The following is a 13,562-nucleotide window of genomic DNA, read 5'->3' as shown; positions in this document are numbered from 1 at the left end:
AGGAATCGACCACGAGGCTCAGAAGCTAGGGGTTTATATACAAAAAAGTTCAGGGCAGGGGAAGAATTGGCGAGGTTACACACAATTGGACAGTTTAAACATCAGCAAATTGTACATGCAGAGTGAGGTAACAGCTGAGATAGTCCGGACGTTCTTGCTGAGATAGTCCGGACATTTTTTTTTTTCCATTTTTTATTAGGTATTTAACTCATTTACATTTCCAATGCTATACCAAAAGTCCCCCATATCCACCCACCCCCACTCCCCTGCCCACCCACTCCCCCTTTTTGGCCCTGGTATTCCCCTGTACTGGGGCCTCTACTATCTTTATGGCTAGCCAGTTCCTGGAATGACTTAACAGCAACAGCCTTTGTTCTTTGCCCTTGGCCCAAAAAGCCCTCCTAACTAGCAAGCTGCATGAGTCATGGACCTTGAATTTAAATTTCTTTCAGAATATTGTATTGTTTCAAGGTTTTGTATAGGTATAAGCCTCTCCAATGTTCCTACTGCACTATAAAATTGAAAGCATTTGATATTTAATTGAATTAAATCACAGAGTTTTAACTGTTTTCTGTATAACTTGTTTTTAAGTATTAAGCTACCTATATCCCATTATTTTTCATTTTTCCTTGACATTGCCTTAGTAAATATTATTTAAAAATTCACAAATGATGGTATTCATTTTAATATTATAATTTAATTTTAATAATAGTTTTGAATTCTATAGCAATATATTAGCCAGGCGTGGTGGCCCACACCTTTAATCCCAGCACTCGGGAGGCAGAGGCAGGTGATTTCTGAGTTTGAGGCCAGCCTGGTCTACAGAGTGAGTTCTAGGACAGCCAGAGCTATACAGAGAAACCAAGTCAAAAAAATAAAGAAAGAAAAGAAAAGAAAAGAAATATGTTCATATCATATTGAAACAACATTTTCTGTGACTGAGTCCAAATAAAAATGATTATTCATATCTAATATCCCATAATTCTGCGGCTTCTGGCCTTGACTAACATGGTTCTTTTTTTTTTTTTTTTTTTCCATTTTTTATTAGGTATTTAGCTCATTTACATTTCCAATGCTATACCAAAAGTCCCCCATACCCACCCACCCCCACTCCCCTACCTGCCCACTCCCCCTTTTTGGCCCTGGCGTTCCCCTGTTCTGGGGCATATAAAGTTTGTGTGTCCAATGGGCCTCTCTTTCCAGTGATGGCCGACTAGGCCATCTTTTGATACATATGCAGCTAGAGTCAAGAGCTCCGGGGTACTGGTTAGTTCATAATGTTGATCCACCTATAGGGTTGCAGATCCCTTTAGCTCCTTGGGTACTTTCTCTAGCTCCTCCATTGGGAGCCCTGTGATCCATCCATTAGCTGACTGTGGGCATCCACTTCTGTGTTTGCTAGGCCCCGGCATAGTCTCACAAGAGACAGCTACATCTGGGTCCTTTCGATAAAATCTTGCTAGTGTATGCAATGGTGTCAGCGTTTGGATGCTGATTATGGGGTGGATCCCTGGATAAGGCAGTCTCTACATGGTCCACCCTTTAATCTCAGCTCCAAACTTTGTCTCTGTAACTCCTTCCAAGGGTGATTTGTTCCCACTTCTAAGGAGGGGCATAGTGTCCACACTTCAGTCTTCATTTTTCTTGAGTTTCATGTCTTTAGGAAATTGTAACTTATATCTTGGGTATCCTAGGTTTTGGGCTAATATCCACTTATCAGTGAGTACATATTGTGTGAGTTCCTTTGTGAATGTGTTACCTCACTCAGGATGATGCCCTCCAGGTCCATCCATTTGGCTAGGAATTTCATAAATTCATTCTTTTTAATAGCTGAGTAGTACTCCATTGTGTAGATGTACCACATTTTCTGTATCCATTCCTCTGTTGAGGGGCATCTGGGTTCTTTCCAGCTTCTGGCTATTATAAATAAGGCTGCTATGAACATAGTGGAGCATGTGTCCTTCTTACCAGTTGGGGCATCTTCTGGATATATGCCCAGGAGAGGTATTGCTGGATCCTCCGGTAGTACTATGTCCAATTTTCCGAGGAACCGCCAGACGGATTTCCAGAGTGGTTGTACAAGCCTGCAATCCCACCAACAATGGAGGAGTGTTCCTCTTTCTCCACATCCTCGCCAGCATCTGCTGTCACCTGAATTTTTGATCTTAGACATTCTGACTGGTGTGAGGTGGAATCTTAGGGTTGTTTTGATTTGCATTTCCCTAATGATTAAGGATGTTGAACATTTTTTCAGGTGCTTCTCTGCCATTCGGTATTCCTCAGGTGAGAATTCTTTGTTCAGTTCTGAGCCCCATTTTTTAATGGGGTTGTTTGATTTTCTGAAGTCCACCTTCTTGAGTTCTTTATATATGTTGGATATTAGTCCCCTATCTGATTTAGGATAGGTAAAGATCCTTTCCCAATCTGTTGGTGGTCTCTTTGTCTTATTGACGGTGTCTTTTGCCTTGCAGAAACTTTGGAGTTTCATTAGGTCCCATTTGTCAATTCTCGATCTTACAGCACAAGCCATTGCTGTTCTGTTCAGGAATTTTTCCCCTGTGCCCATATCTTCAAGGCTTTTCCCCACTTTCTCCTCTATAAGTTTCAGTGTCTCTGGTTTTATGTGAAGTTCTTTGATCCATTTAGATTTGACCTTAGTACCAGGAGATAAGTATGGATCGATTCGCATTCTTCTACATGATAACAACCAGTTGTGCCAGCACCATTTGTTGAAAATGCTGTCTTTCTTCCACTGGATGGTTTTAGCTCCCTTGTCGAAGATCAAGTGACCATAGGTGTGTGGGTTCATTTCTGGGTCTTCAATTCTATTCCATTGGTCTACTTGTCTGTCTCTATACCAGTACCATGCAGTTTTTACCACAATTGCTCTGTAGTAAAGCTTTAGGTCCGGCATGGTGATTCCACCAGAGGTTCTTTTATCCTTGAGAAGAGTTTTTGCTATCCTAGGTTTTTTGTTATTCCAGATGAATTTGCAAATTGCTCCTTCTAATTCGTTGAAGAATTGAGTTGGAATTTTGATGGGGATTGCATTGAATCTGTAGATTGCTTTTGGCAAGATAGCCATTTTTACAATATTGATCCTGCCAATCCATGAGCATGGGAGATCTTTCCATCTTCTGAGATCTTCTTTAATTTCTTTCTTCAGAGACTTGAAGTTTTTATCATACAGATCTTTCACTTCCTTAGTTAGAGTCACGCCGAGATATTTTATATTATTTGTGACTATTGAGAAGGGTGTTGTTTCCCTAATTTCTTTCTCAGCCTGTTTATTCTTTGTGTAGAGAAAGGCCATTGACTTGTTTGAGTTAATTTTATATCCAGCTACTTCACCGAAGCTGTTTATCAGGTTTAGGAGTTCTCTGGTGGAATTTTTAGGGTCACTTATATATACTATCATATCATCTGCAAAAAGTGATATTTTGACTTCCTCCTTTCCAATTTGTATCCCCTTGATCTCCTTTTGTTGTCGAATTGCTCTGGCTAATACTTCAAGTACTATGTTGAAAAGGTAGGGAGAAAGTGGGCAGCCTTGTCTAGTCCCTGATTTTAGTGGGATTGCTTCCAGCTTCTCTCCATTTACTTTGATGTTGGCTACTGGTTTGCTGTAGATTGCTTTTATCATGTTTAGGTATGGGCCTTGAATTCCTGATCTTTCCAGAACTTTTATCATGAATGGGTGTTGGATCTTGTCAAATGCTTTTTCTGCATCCAACGAGATGATCATGTGGTTTTTGTCTTTGAGTTTGTTTATATAGTGGATTACATTGATGGATTTTCGTATATTAAACCATCCCTGCATTCCTGGAATAAAACCTACTTGGTCAGGATGGATGATTGCTTTAATGTGTTCTTGGATTCGGTTAGCGAGAATTTTATTGAGGATTTTTGCATCGATATTCATAAGAGAAATTGGTCTGAAGTTCTCTATCTTTGTTGGATCTTTCTGTGGTTTAGGTATCAGAGTAATAGTGGCTTCATAAAATGAGTTGGGTAGAGTACTTTCTACTTCTATCTTGTGAAAAAGTTTGTGCAGAACTGGAATTAGATCTTCTTTGAAGGTCTGATAGAACTCTGCACTAAACCCGTCTGGTCCTGGGCTTTTTTTGGCTGGGAGACTATTTATAACTGCTTCTATTTCTTTAGGGGATATGGGACTGTTTAGAAGGTCAACTTGATCCTGATTCAACTTTGGTACCTGGTATCTGTCCAGAAATTTGTCCATTTCGTCCAGGTTTTCCAGTTTTGTTGAGTATAGCCTTTTGTAGAAGGATCTGATGGTGTTTTGGATTTCTTCAGGATCTGTTGTTATGTCTCCCTTTTCAGTTCTGATTTTGTTAATTAGGATTTTGTCTCTGTGCCCTCTAGTGAGTCTAGCTAAGGGTTTATCTATCTTGTTGATTTTCTCAAAGAACCAACTCCTCGTTTGGTTAATTCTTTGAATAGTTCTTCTTGTTTCCACTTGGTTGATTTCACCCCTGAGTTTGATTATTTCCTGCCGTCTACTCCTCTTGGGTGAATTTGCTTCCTTTTTTTCTAGAGCTTTTAGATGTGTTGTCAAGCTGCTAGTATGTGCTCTCTCCCGTTTCTTCATGGAGGCACTCAGAGCTATGAGTTTCCCTCTTAGAAATGCTTTCATTGTGTCCCAAAGGTTTGGGTACGTTGTGGCTTCATTTTCATTAAACTCTAAAAAGTCTTTAATTTCTTTCTTTATTCCTTCCTTGACCAAGGTATCATTGAGAAGAGTGTTGTTCAGTTTCCACGTGAGTGTTGGCTTTCTGTTATTTTTTTTGTTATTGAAGATCAGCCTTAGTGCATGGTGATCTGATAGGATACATGGGACAATTTCAATATTTTTGAATCTGTTGAGGCCTGTTTTGTGACCTATTATGTGGTCAATTTTGGAGAAGGTACCATGAGGTGCTGAGAAGAAGGTATATCCTTTTGTTTTAGGATAAAATGTTCTGTAGATATCTGTCAGATCCATTTGTTTCATCACTTCTGTTAGTTTCAGTGTGTCCCTGTTTAGTTTCTGTTTCCATGATCTGTCCATTGGTGAAAGTGGTGTGTTGAAGTCTCCCACTATTATTGTGTGAGGTGCAATGTGTGCTTTGAGCTTTATTAAAGTTTCTTTAATGAATGTGGCTGCCCTTGTATTTGGCGCATAGATATTCAGAATTGAGAGTTCCTCTTGGAGGATTTTACCTTTGATGAGAACAAAGTGCCCCTCCTTGTCTTTTTTGATGACTTTGGGTTGGAAGTCAATCTTATCAGATATTAGGATGGCTACTCCAGCTTGTTTCTTCAGTCCATTTGCTTGGAAAATTGTTTTCCAGCCTTTTATTCTGAGGTAGTGTCTATCTTTTTCTCTGAGATGTGTCTCCTGTAAACAGCAAAATGTTGGGTCTTGTTTGTGTAGCCAGTTTGTTAGTCTATGTCTTTTTATTGGGGAGTTGAGACCATTGATGTTAAGAGATATTAAGGAAAAGTAATTGTTGCTTCCTGTTATTTTTGTTGTTAAAGTTGGCATTCTGTTCTTGTGGCTGTCTTCTTTTAGGTTTGTTGAGGGATTACCTTCTTGTTTTTTCTAGGGCATTGTTCCCGTTCTTGTATTGGTTTTTTTCTGTTATTACCCTTTGAAGGGCTGGATTCGTGGAGAGATAATGTGAGAATTTGGTTTTGTCGTGGAATACTTTGGTTTCTCCATCTATGGTAATTGAGAGTTTGGCTGGGTATAGTAGCCTGGGCTGGAATTTGTGTTCTTTTAGTGTCTGTATAACATCTGTCCAGGCTCTTCTGGCTTTCATAGTCTCTGGTGAAAAATCTGGTGTAATTCTGATAGGCTTGCCTTTGTATGTTACTTGACCTTTTTCCCTTACCGCTTTTAGTATTCTATCTTTATTTAGTGCATTTGTTGTTCTGATTATTATGTGTCGGGAGGAATTTCTTTTCTGGTCCAGTCTATTTGGAGTTCTGTAGGCTTCTTGTATGTTCATAGGTATCTCTTTCTTTATATTTGGGAAGTTTTCTTCAATAATTTTGTTGAAGATGTTTGCTGGTCCTTTGAGTTGAAAATCTTCATTCTCATCCACTCCTATTATCCGTAGGTTTGGTCTTCTCATTGTGTCCTGGATTTCCTGGATATTTTGAGTTAGGATCTTTTTGCATTTTCCATTTTCTTTGATTGTTGTGCCGATGTTCTCTATGGAATCTTCTGCACCTGAGATTCTCTCTTCCATCTCTTGTATTCTGTTGCTGATGCTCAAATCTATGGTTCCAGATTTCTTTCCTAGGGTTTCTATCTCCAGTGTTGCCTCACTTTGAGTTTTCTTTATTGTTTCTACTTCCCTTTTTAGGTCTAGTATGGTTTTGTTCATTTCCATCACCTGTTTGTATGTTTTTTCCTCTTTTTCTGTAAGGACTTCTACCTGTTTGATTGTGTTTTCCTGTTTTTCTTTAAGGACTTGTAACTCTTTGGCAGTGTTCTCCTGTATTTCTTTAAGTGATTTATTAAAGTCCTTCTTGATGTCCTCTACCATCATCATGAGATATGCTTTTAAATCTAGGTCTAGGTTTTCGGGTGTGTTGGGGTGCCCTGGACTGGGCGAAGTGGGAGTACTGGGTTCTGATGATGGTGAGTGGTCTTGGTTCCTGTTAGTAGGATTCCTACGTTTACCTTTCGCCATCTGGTAATCTCTGGAGTTAGTAGTTATAGTTGACTCTGTTTAGAGATTGTTCTTCTGGTGATTCTGTTACCGTCTCTCAGCAGACCTGGGAGACAGATTCTCTCCTCTGAGTTTCAGTGCTCAGAGCACTCTCTGCTGGCAAGCTCTCTTACAGGGAAGGTGCGCAGATATCTTGTTTTTGGACCTCCTCCTGGTCGAAGAAGAAGGCCCAAAACAGGGCCTCTCTCAGAAGCTGTGTTGCTTTGGCAGTTCCCAGAAGCTGTCAGCTTCTGTGGTGCAGACTCTCACCTGTGCAGACTAAAATCCTAAGTTCCAGGGAGTCCTGGAACCAAGATGGTGACCGCTGCTCCTGAGGCCAAGGCCGTCTCCCGAGCCAGGCGGACACCTGTCCTCTGGTCCGGATGGTGGCCGGTTATCTGCGGCCCGCCCAGGCTGCTGCCTCAGCGGCTCTGTGCTTCTGCCCGTCCCAGAAGCTGTCCGGTTCTCTGGCGCACCCTCTAACCTGTTCAGACTAATTTCCTAGGTCCCGCGGAGTCCCGGAACCCAGATGGCGACCGCTGCTGCTGAGGCTGAGGTCGCCTCCCAAGCCAGGCGGACACCTGTCCTCTGGTCCGGATGGTGGCCGGTTATCTGCGGCCCGCCCAGGCTGCTGCCTCAGCGGCTCTGTGCTTCCGCCCGTCCCAGAAGCTGTCCGGTTCTCTGGCGCACCCTCTCACCTGTTCAGACTAATTTCCTAAGTTCTGCTGAGTCCCGGAACCAAGATGGCGACCGCTGCTGCTGAGGCTGAGGTCGCCTCCCAAGCCAGGCGGACACCTGTCCTCTGGTCCGGATGGTGGCCGGTTGTCTGCGGCCCGCCCAGGCTGCTGCCTCAGCGGCTCTGTGCTTCTGCCCGTCCCAGAAGCTGTCCGGTTCTCTGGCGCACCCTCTCACCTGTTCAGACTAATTTCCTAGGTCCCGCGGAGTCCCGGAACCCAGATGAGGCTGAGGTCAACGGTTCCTTTTCAAACTTAGTGCTCAGCCTGGGCGATTCCTATTGGCTTAGCTTGGGTCAGCTGACCTCTCTCACCTCAGCTCACTGCTGTTCTCGAGGCTACGAGGCCCTGTCCTGACTGGCAAATCACATTTAGGTACCTACGCATCTGCCTACATCTTTTTTCAAGAAAAGTTACATGGAAAATATGAGTATGACTTAAGCACTGCCTGACTTTCTCCCAGTGAGACTTCAAACTCAGAACTAAGGTCACATCTAGTGGACCAAAGAGCAGAAATGTTTAGCTGGGCAGTGGTGGCGCACGCCTTTAATCCCAGCACTTGGGAGGCAGAGGCTGGAGGATTTCTGAGTTCAAGGCCAGCCTGGTCTACAGAGTGAGCTCCAGGACAGCCAGGGCTACACAGAGAAACCCTGTCTCAAAAATCAAAAATATAAAATTTTAAAAAGAGAGAGAGAGAGAATACGTTTTTAACTTAAAAGCCAGGCCATTGCAGGAGAGATGGTTCAGAACTCTAGTTCCTGAGAACTCAGTGAATTCTTCTGACCTCCATGCACACCAGGCAATACGCTCATATATGTAAAATAAATATGTCTAAAAAGTTTTAAAACACAGAAAATAAAAGTTATCCTTAATTCTAAAATTTTGGCAAATGGTTTTTATTTACAGCATTTTTTCATGGCTGGTAACACAGTCATTTTATTTATCTTAAATTTGTTAATATACTCGAACAAAACTTGGGGTGTTTTATTATACCACGTGTTGATAGATTCAATTTGCTAATGCTTTCTTGAGGAGTTTTACAACTATGTACAAGAACACTTCCTTTTTCTTTTTTCTTTTTTTTTTCTGACAGTGTTGGTTGGGTTGGCACAGAGAGTCTTGGTGTAAAATAAAATAGGAAGTGGATCATATTTATAACCTTGAAAATGTTATGCCAAGTAGATTTACTTCATCTTTAAATTTTGCTGGAATTCACACACGTTTATTACTATGAACCCAGAAATTATCACTAATGCTTTGAACAGCTGTTAAACTATTAACTTATTATCTTTAATTGCATGAAAGCTAATAAAAATTTCCATTCTTTCATAGTTATTGATTGTATCTTTCGAAGAATTGTCAGGTGTGTCTAGTTTTCACATTAAACCACCATTAATAGCAAAACCACTGTTAAAATAATCAAAATCCAATAAAGTACATTTGAGAACAGATTTGACATTATTGATAGGAAATATATAAATTTATCATACAACAAAATAAGGAGGCAATGAGCAGTTAAAAAGGGCCAAAACCTGAAAGGATATTTCTTCAAAGACAATGAAAAAGCATATCAGGTGCTCAACATTTGTAACTATCAGGGAAATGAAAATGAAAATGAAAAAGGACCCGACGTCTTCCCATTCATTGATGACTATTACCCTTTCCTAAGAGTGGGACTTTACAATTACATATTCACCGTGGATCAACTTGTGTCATTTAATAAAGAAATAATTTTAGGATATACATATACTCATATAAAAAATTCAATTTTAAAATGAGTCATGAATTTTGAAGGCAGCAAAGAGAGGCATATGGAATAATTTTGGAGGGAGGAAAGGAAATGAGGAAATGATATAATTATAATTTCACATATACAATAAATAATAAATAAACTTTACTTTCTTATGTATCTAGTAATTCCATATGTGCATCCTCAAAGGTATTAGAAGAAGAAACTTCAACAAGTATTTTGCAAGGCAATAGACATGACAATAGTATTCATCATAATACAAACATGGAACTAAGTCAATTTTCACCATGCATATGAGTGGATAAGCAAACATTGACATGTTCTATTAGGAGAATGCTGTTTGTCCTAAAATGGAATGGCAGCATAGTAAACACAAAATGAATGAAACTTGATATTTTTTGCTAGATAAATAATATGACACAAAAATACAAATGCACTGTGCCATTCATAGGATATAGTTAAAATAGTAAAATTAATTCATATACAATCATAGTCACTAGAACTTTAGGAGACAGGAGAATGTGAAATTACTGGTCATTGGCAAAGCAGCCCTTGGAAATGATAAAAAAAAAAGCTCTGAAGGTTGATTTTTACTGACTTTTCATAATAATATAAATTCTTTTAGTGCCATTGAACTGTAAATTAAAAATGGATGACACTATAAATTTTATGTAATGATATCTTTACTATGCTAGAAAAAGGTGTAGTATGCTCCATCTCAGGTCTCAGTACAAAATTTTTGCTGAAGAAATGATATGTCACTTGAGGAAAGGAGGGAACTAGGATGATTGGAGGAAAAAAGGTCAGGAGCACCCCAATTGTAGGTAAGGCTTTGCATTCATTTCTATTTTAATCCAGCTGTGGGGGCCCACACTTACCACTACATGACCTTTCTTGGATGCAATCAAGGCTCTTCTGTCTTCCTTTAGAAGGCTACCTAGACTCATAGGGTACAGTCATTTTGATTTTTGAATGGAGCTTTAAGGGATCTATGGTTCCCTTTGTCATAACATTGCTTCTTCCTCACTCTAGCAGGAAAGTGAGCAGAAAAATAATTAAGCATTCATTGTACTATGTGTCCTTCTATCCCTGTCACTAACCGTCTATGTTTATAATGACAGATAAGACCTCAAGGGACACTTAATTAGCCTTCGCTTACCACTTGTGTGAGAACATTCACTGCTGAATTCCTGGGGAGCCACCACACACCTCCTAACCTATGTTAAGAGTGTCATGCTGCCCTGTTTCAGAACACGGTCCTGGTCAACATCTCATCTCCAACATAAAAGCTATCCAGAACAGAAATAGAGGGCAGAATTTGAAAGATAGTGCAAAGAGGGTATATGGGAGAGATGGAAAAATTAAAAAAATAAAATTATATTTCAATTTCAAAATATATTTTCAAATCCCATCAGAAACTATACCGTGTACATGGCTTTATTCTACTTTAAAGTTTGTCTGCTGTGGTATCATAGATTCTGACAGAATATACAGAAAGGACTATCAGGTGTTTGTGAGACTGTTGACTGCGAAAAAATATCTTGAAAATAGATTTATGAGAAAATATGTGGAGGAATTTTAGGATTATGGGGAAACGATTCCCACCTCCAGATCCTCTTGACTTAGCCTACAGAGAGGAAGATGATAGGTATCACAACCATCCCCACCGGAAAGTTTTCTCTGTCAAGTATTCCTGCTGGGAGTCACATGGACATGTTTTTCCTACAAGCAGGATCAGTTGCTGCACCTTCATGCCTCTCCCATTTGTAAACTCTCTTTTGTTGGATGCTTACCGGTATGATGATGTTGGGTGGACTTTCCCCTAATTTCCTACTAGGCTTCATTTTAAGTAATCTCTCTCTCTCTGTCGCTCTCTGTCTCTCTGTCTCTCTGTCTGTCTCTGTCTCTCTGTCTTGGTCTCTGTCTCTGTCTCTCTCTGTCTCTCTCTCTGTCTCTGTCTCTCTCTCTCTCTCTCTGTGTGTGTGTGTGTGTGTAGTGGTTTCCAGACAGTAAGTGCTCTAATTTTTCTTGCCCGGTAAGAAAGACACATGCTCCTCTATGTTCATAGCAGCCTTATTTATAATAGCCAGAACCTGGAAAGCACCCAGATGCCCCTCAACAGAAAATGGATACAGAAAATGTGGTACATTTACACAATGGAGTACTATTAAAAAGAATAAATTTATGAAATTTCTAGGCAAATGGTTGGACCTGGAGGGCATCATCCTGAGTGAGGTAACCCAATCACAAAAGAACTCAAATGATATGTACTCACTGATACATGGATATTAGCCCAGAAACTTAGAATACCCAAGATACAAGATACAATTTGCAAAACACATGAAACTCAAGAAGAAGGAAGACCAACGTGTGGACACTTTGCCCCTTCTTAGAATTGGGAACAAAACACCCATGGAAGGGGTTACAGAGACAAAGTTTGGAGCTGAGACAAAAGGATGGACCATCTAGAGACTGCTATATCCAGGGATCCATCCCATAATCAGCCTCCAAACACTGACACCATTACATACACTAGCAAGATTTTGCTGAAAGGACCCTGATATAGCTGTCTCTTGTGAGATAATGCCAGTGCCTGGCAAACACAGAAGTGGATGCTCACAGTCAGCTATTGGATGGATCACAGGGCCCCCAATGGAGAAGCTAGAGAGAGTACCCAAGGAGCTAAAGGGATCTGCAACCCTATAGGTGGAACAACATTATGAACTAACCAGTACCCCGGAGCTCTTGACTCTAGCTGCATATGTATCAAAAGATGGCCTAGTCGGCCATCACTGGTAAGAGAGGCCCATTGGACATGCAAACTTTATATGCCCCATACAGGGGATCCTCAGGGCCAAAAGGTGGGAATGGGTGGGTAGAAAAGTGGAGGGGGGCATGGGAACTTTTGAGATAGCATTGGAAATGTAAATGAGGAAAGTCCCTAATAAAAAATAAAAAAATAAATAAAAATAAAACACGACCACAACTACCACCATCACAAACACCACCAACAGAACTCAATGAAATGATACGAGTTTCGCTATGCTCATAGCTCAATGTCTAGCGCAATTGTCTGCAGAGAGGTTTCCTTCAGCAGGTAATGGGAGCAGATACAGAGATCTATATCCATACGTCCAAACATTAGGTGGAGCTTGATGAACGCAGCTGAAGACTGGGAAGGATTGTAGGAGTCGGAGGGATGAAGAACACTATGGAAATTAATTAAGCAGGGCTCATATGAGTTCACAGATACTCAAGCAGCAGTCACAGAACCTGCATGGGTCTGACCTAGGTCCTCTGCATGTATGCTATTTTATGGCTTGGAGTACTTGTGGGCTCTAACAGTGGGAGGAGGGATATCTCTGGCTCTTTTGCCAGGTCTTGGAACCCTTTTTCCTCCTAGTGGGTAACCTCCTCCAGCCTTGATATGAGGGGCTGTACTTCGTCTTACTGTAACTGCTTATGCCATGTTCAGTTGGGAAGCCTGTTCTTTTCTGAAGGGAATGGAGGAAGAATGAATCTGTGGGAGAAGGGATATCAGGGGCAACTATGAGGAGGGGAGTGGGGAGAAGCTGTGATCATGTTGTATTGTGAGAGAATGAAAAAAATTAAAGAAGTGAAAGGGTCAGTAGATATGATATCATTGAAAGAGTAAAACTTCTCAAGGTCTCACAATTATACAAAAAAAAAGATTAAGATAGTTAATGTTTCCAGAATGTAAAAGAAAATTGGAATACTTATTCAACTCATGAAAGGGATAAAACTTAGGGATGATGTCTATGTTTTTAAAATTTCTAAGCTCAAAATCTGCAATTACACTAATTGGCTATAATGTGTGTCTAACCAAAGTTTATTTAGAAATGCCTACCCATTAAAAGGTTGTACAGTAGTTAAAATGCCAGACTGATGTAACCTAAACTGGGTGTTTAAAAACAATATTGGGAGACCTATATTAATATGGTCAAGGAGACGAAAAGAATAGTTTCTCCCTTGCTCTCTAATGCCAATCAAGTCCTAGGGGACTGTCAACCATTCCTAGAAAAGTTCTGTAAGTGTGGAAAGTCACTTGTTGTCTCTTTAAGAGACACACTGGAGACCCCATACAATGAATCCTAACCAGTATCCAATCTACAAAGAGGAGAGGCAACACAGAGGAAAGATTTCCTCAATGATTCCAGATGAAGCCAAAGTCGCTCCAGTAAGGCCTTTTATTTATCTTCACATAGATGGGCAACTGGCAAAAGAAAGTCTAGAGAAACATGAGACTCCTCCTAAGCCCAAGTGAGCCTGAGCACTAGATTCTCAAGTATCTTAGACAGTACAAACACTTACTTTTGCTACCTATATGATCTTAAA

This window comes from Mus musculus, chromosome X (genome assembly GCF_000001635.26).
Source record: "Mus musculus strain C57BL/6J chromosome X, GRCm38.p6 C57BL/6J".
Lineage (NCBI taxonomy): Eukaryota > Metazoa > Chordata > Mammalia > Rodentia > Muridae > Mus > Mus musculus.
This window is presented reverse-complemented; position numbering follows the sequence as displayed.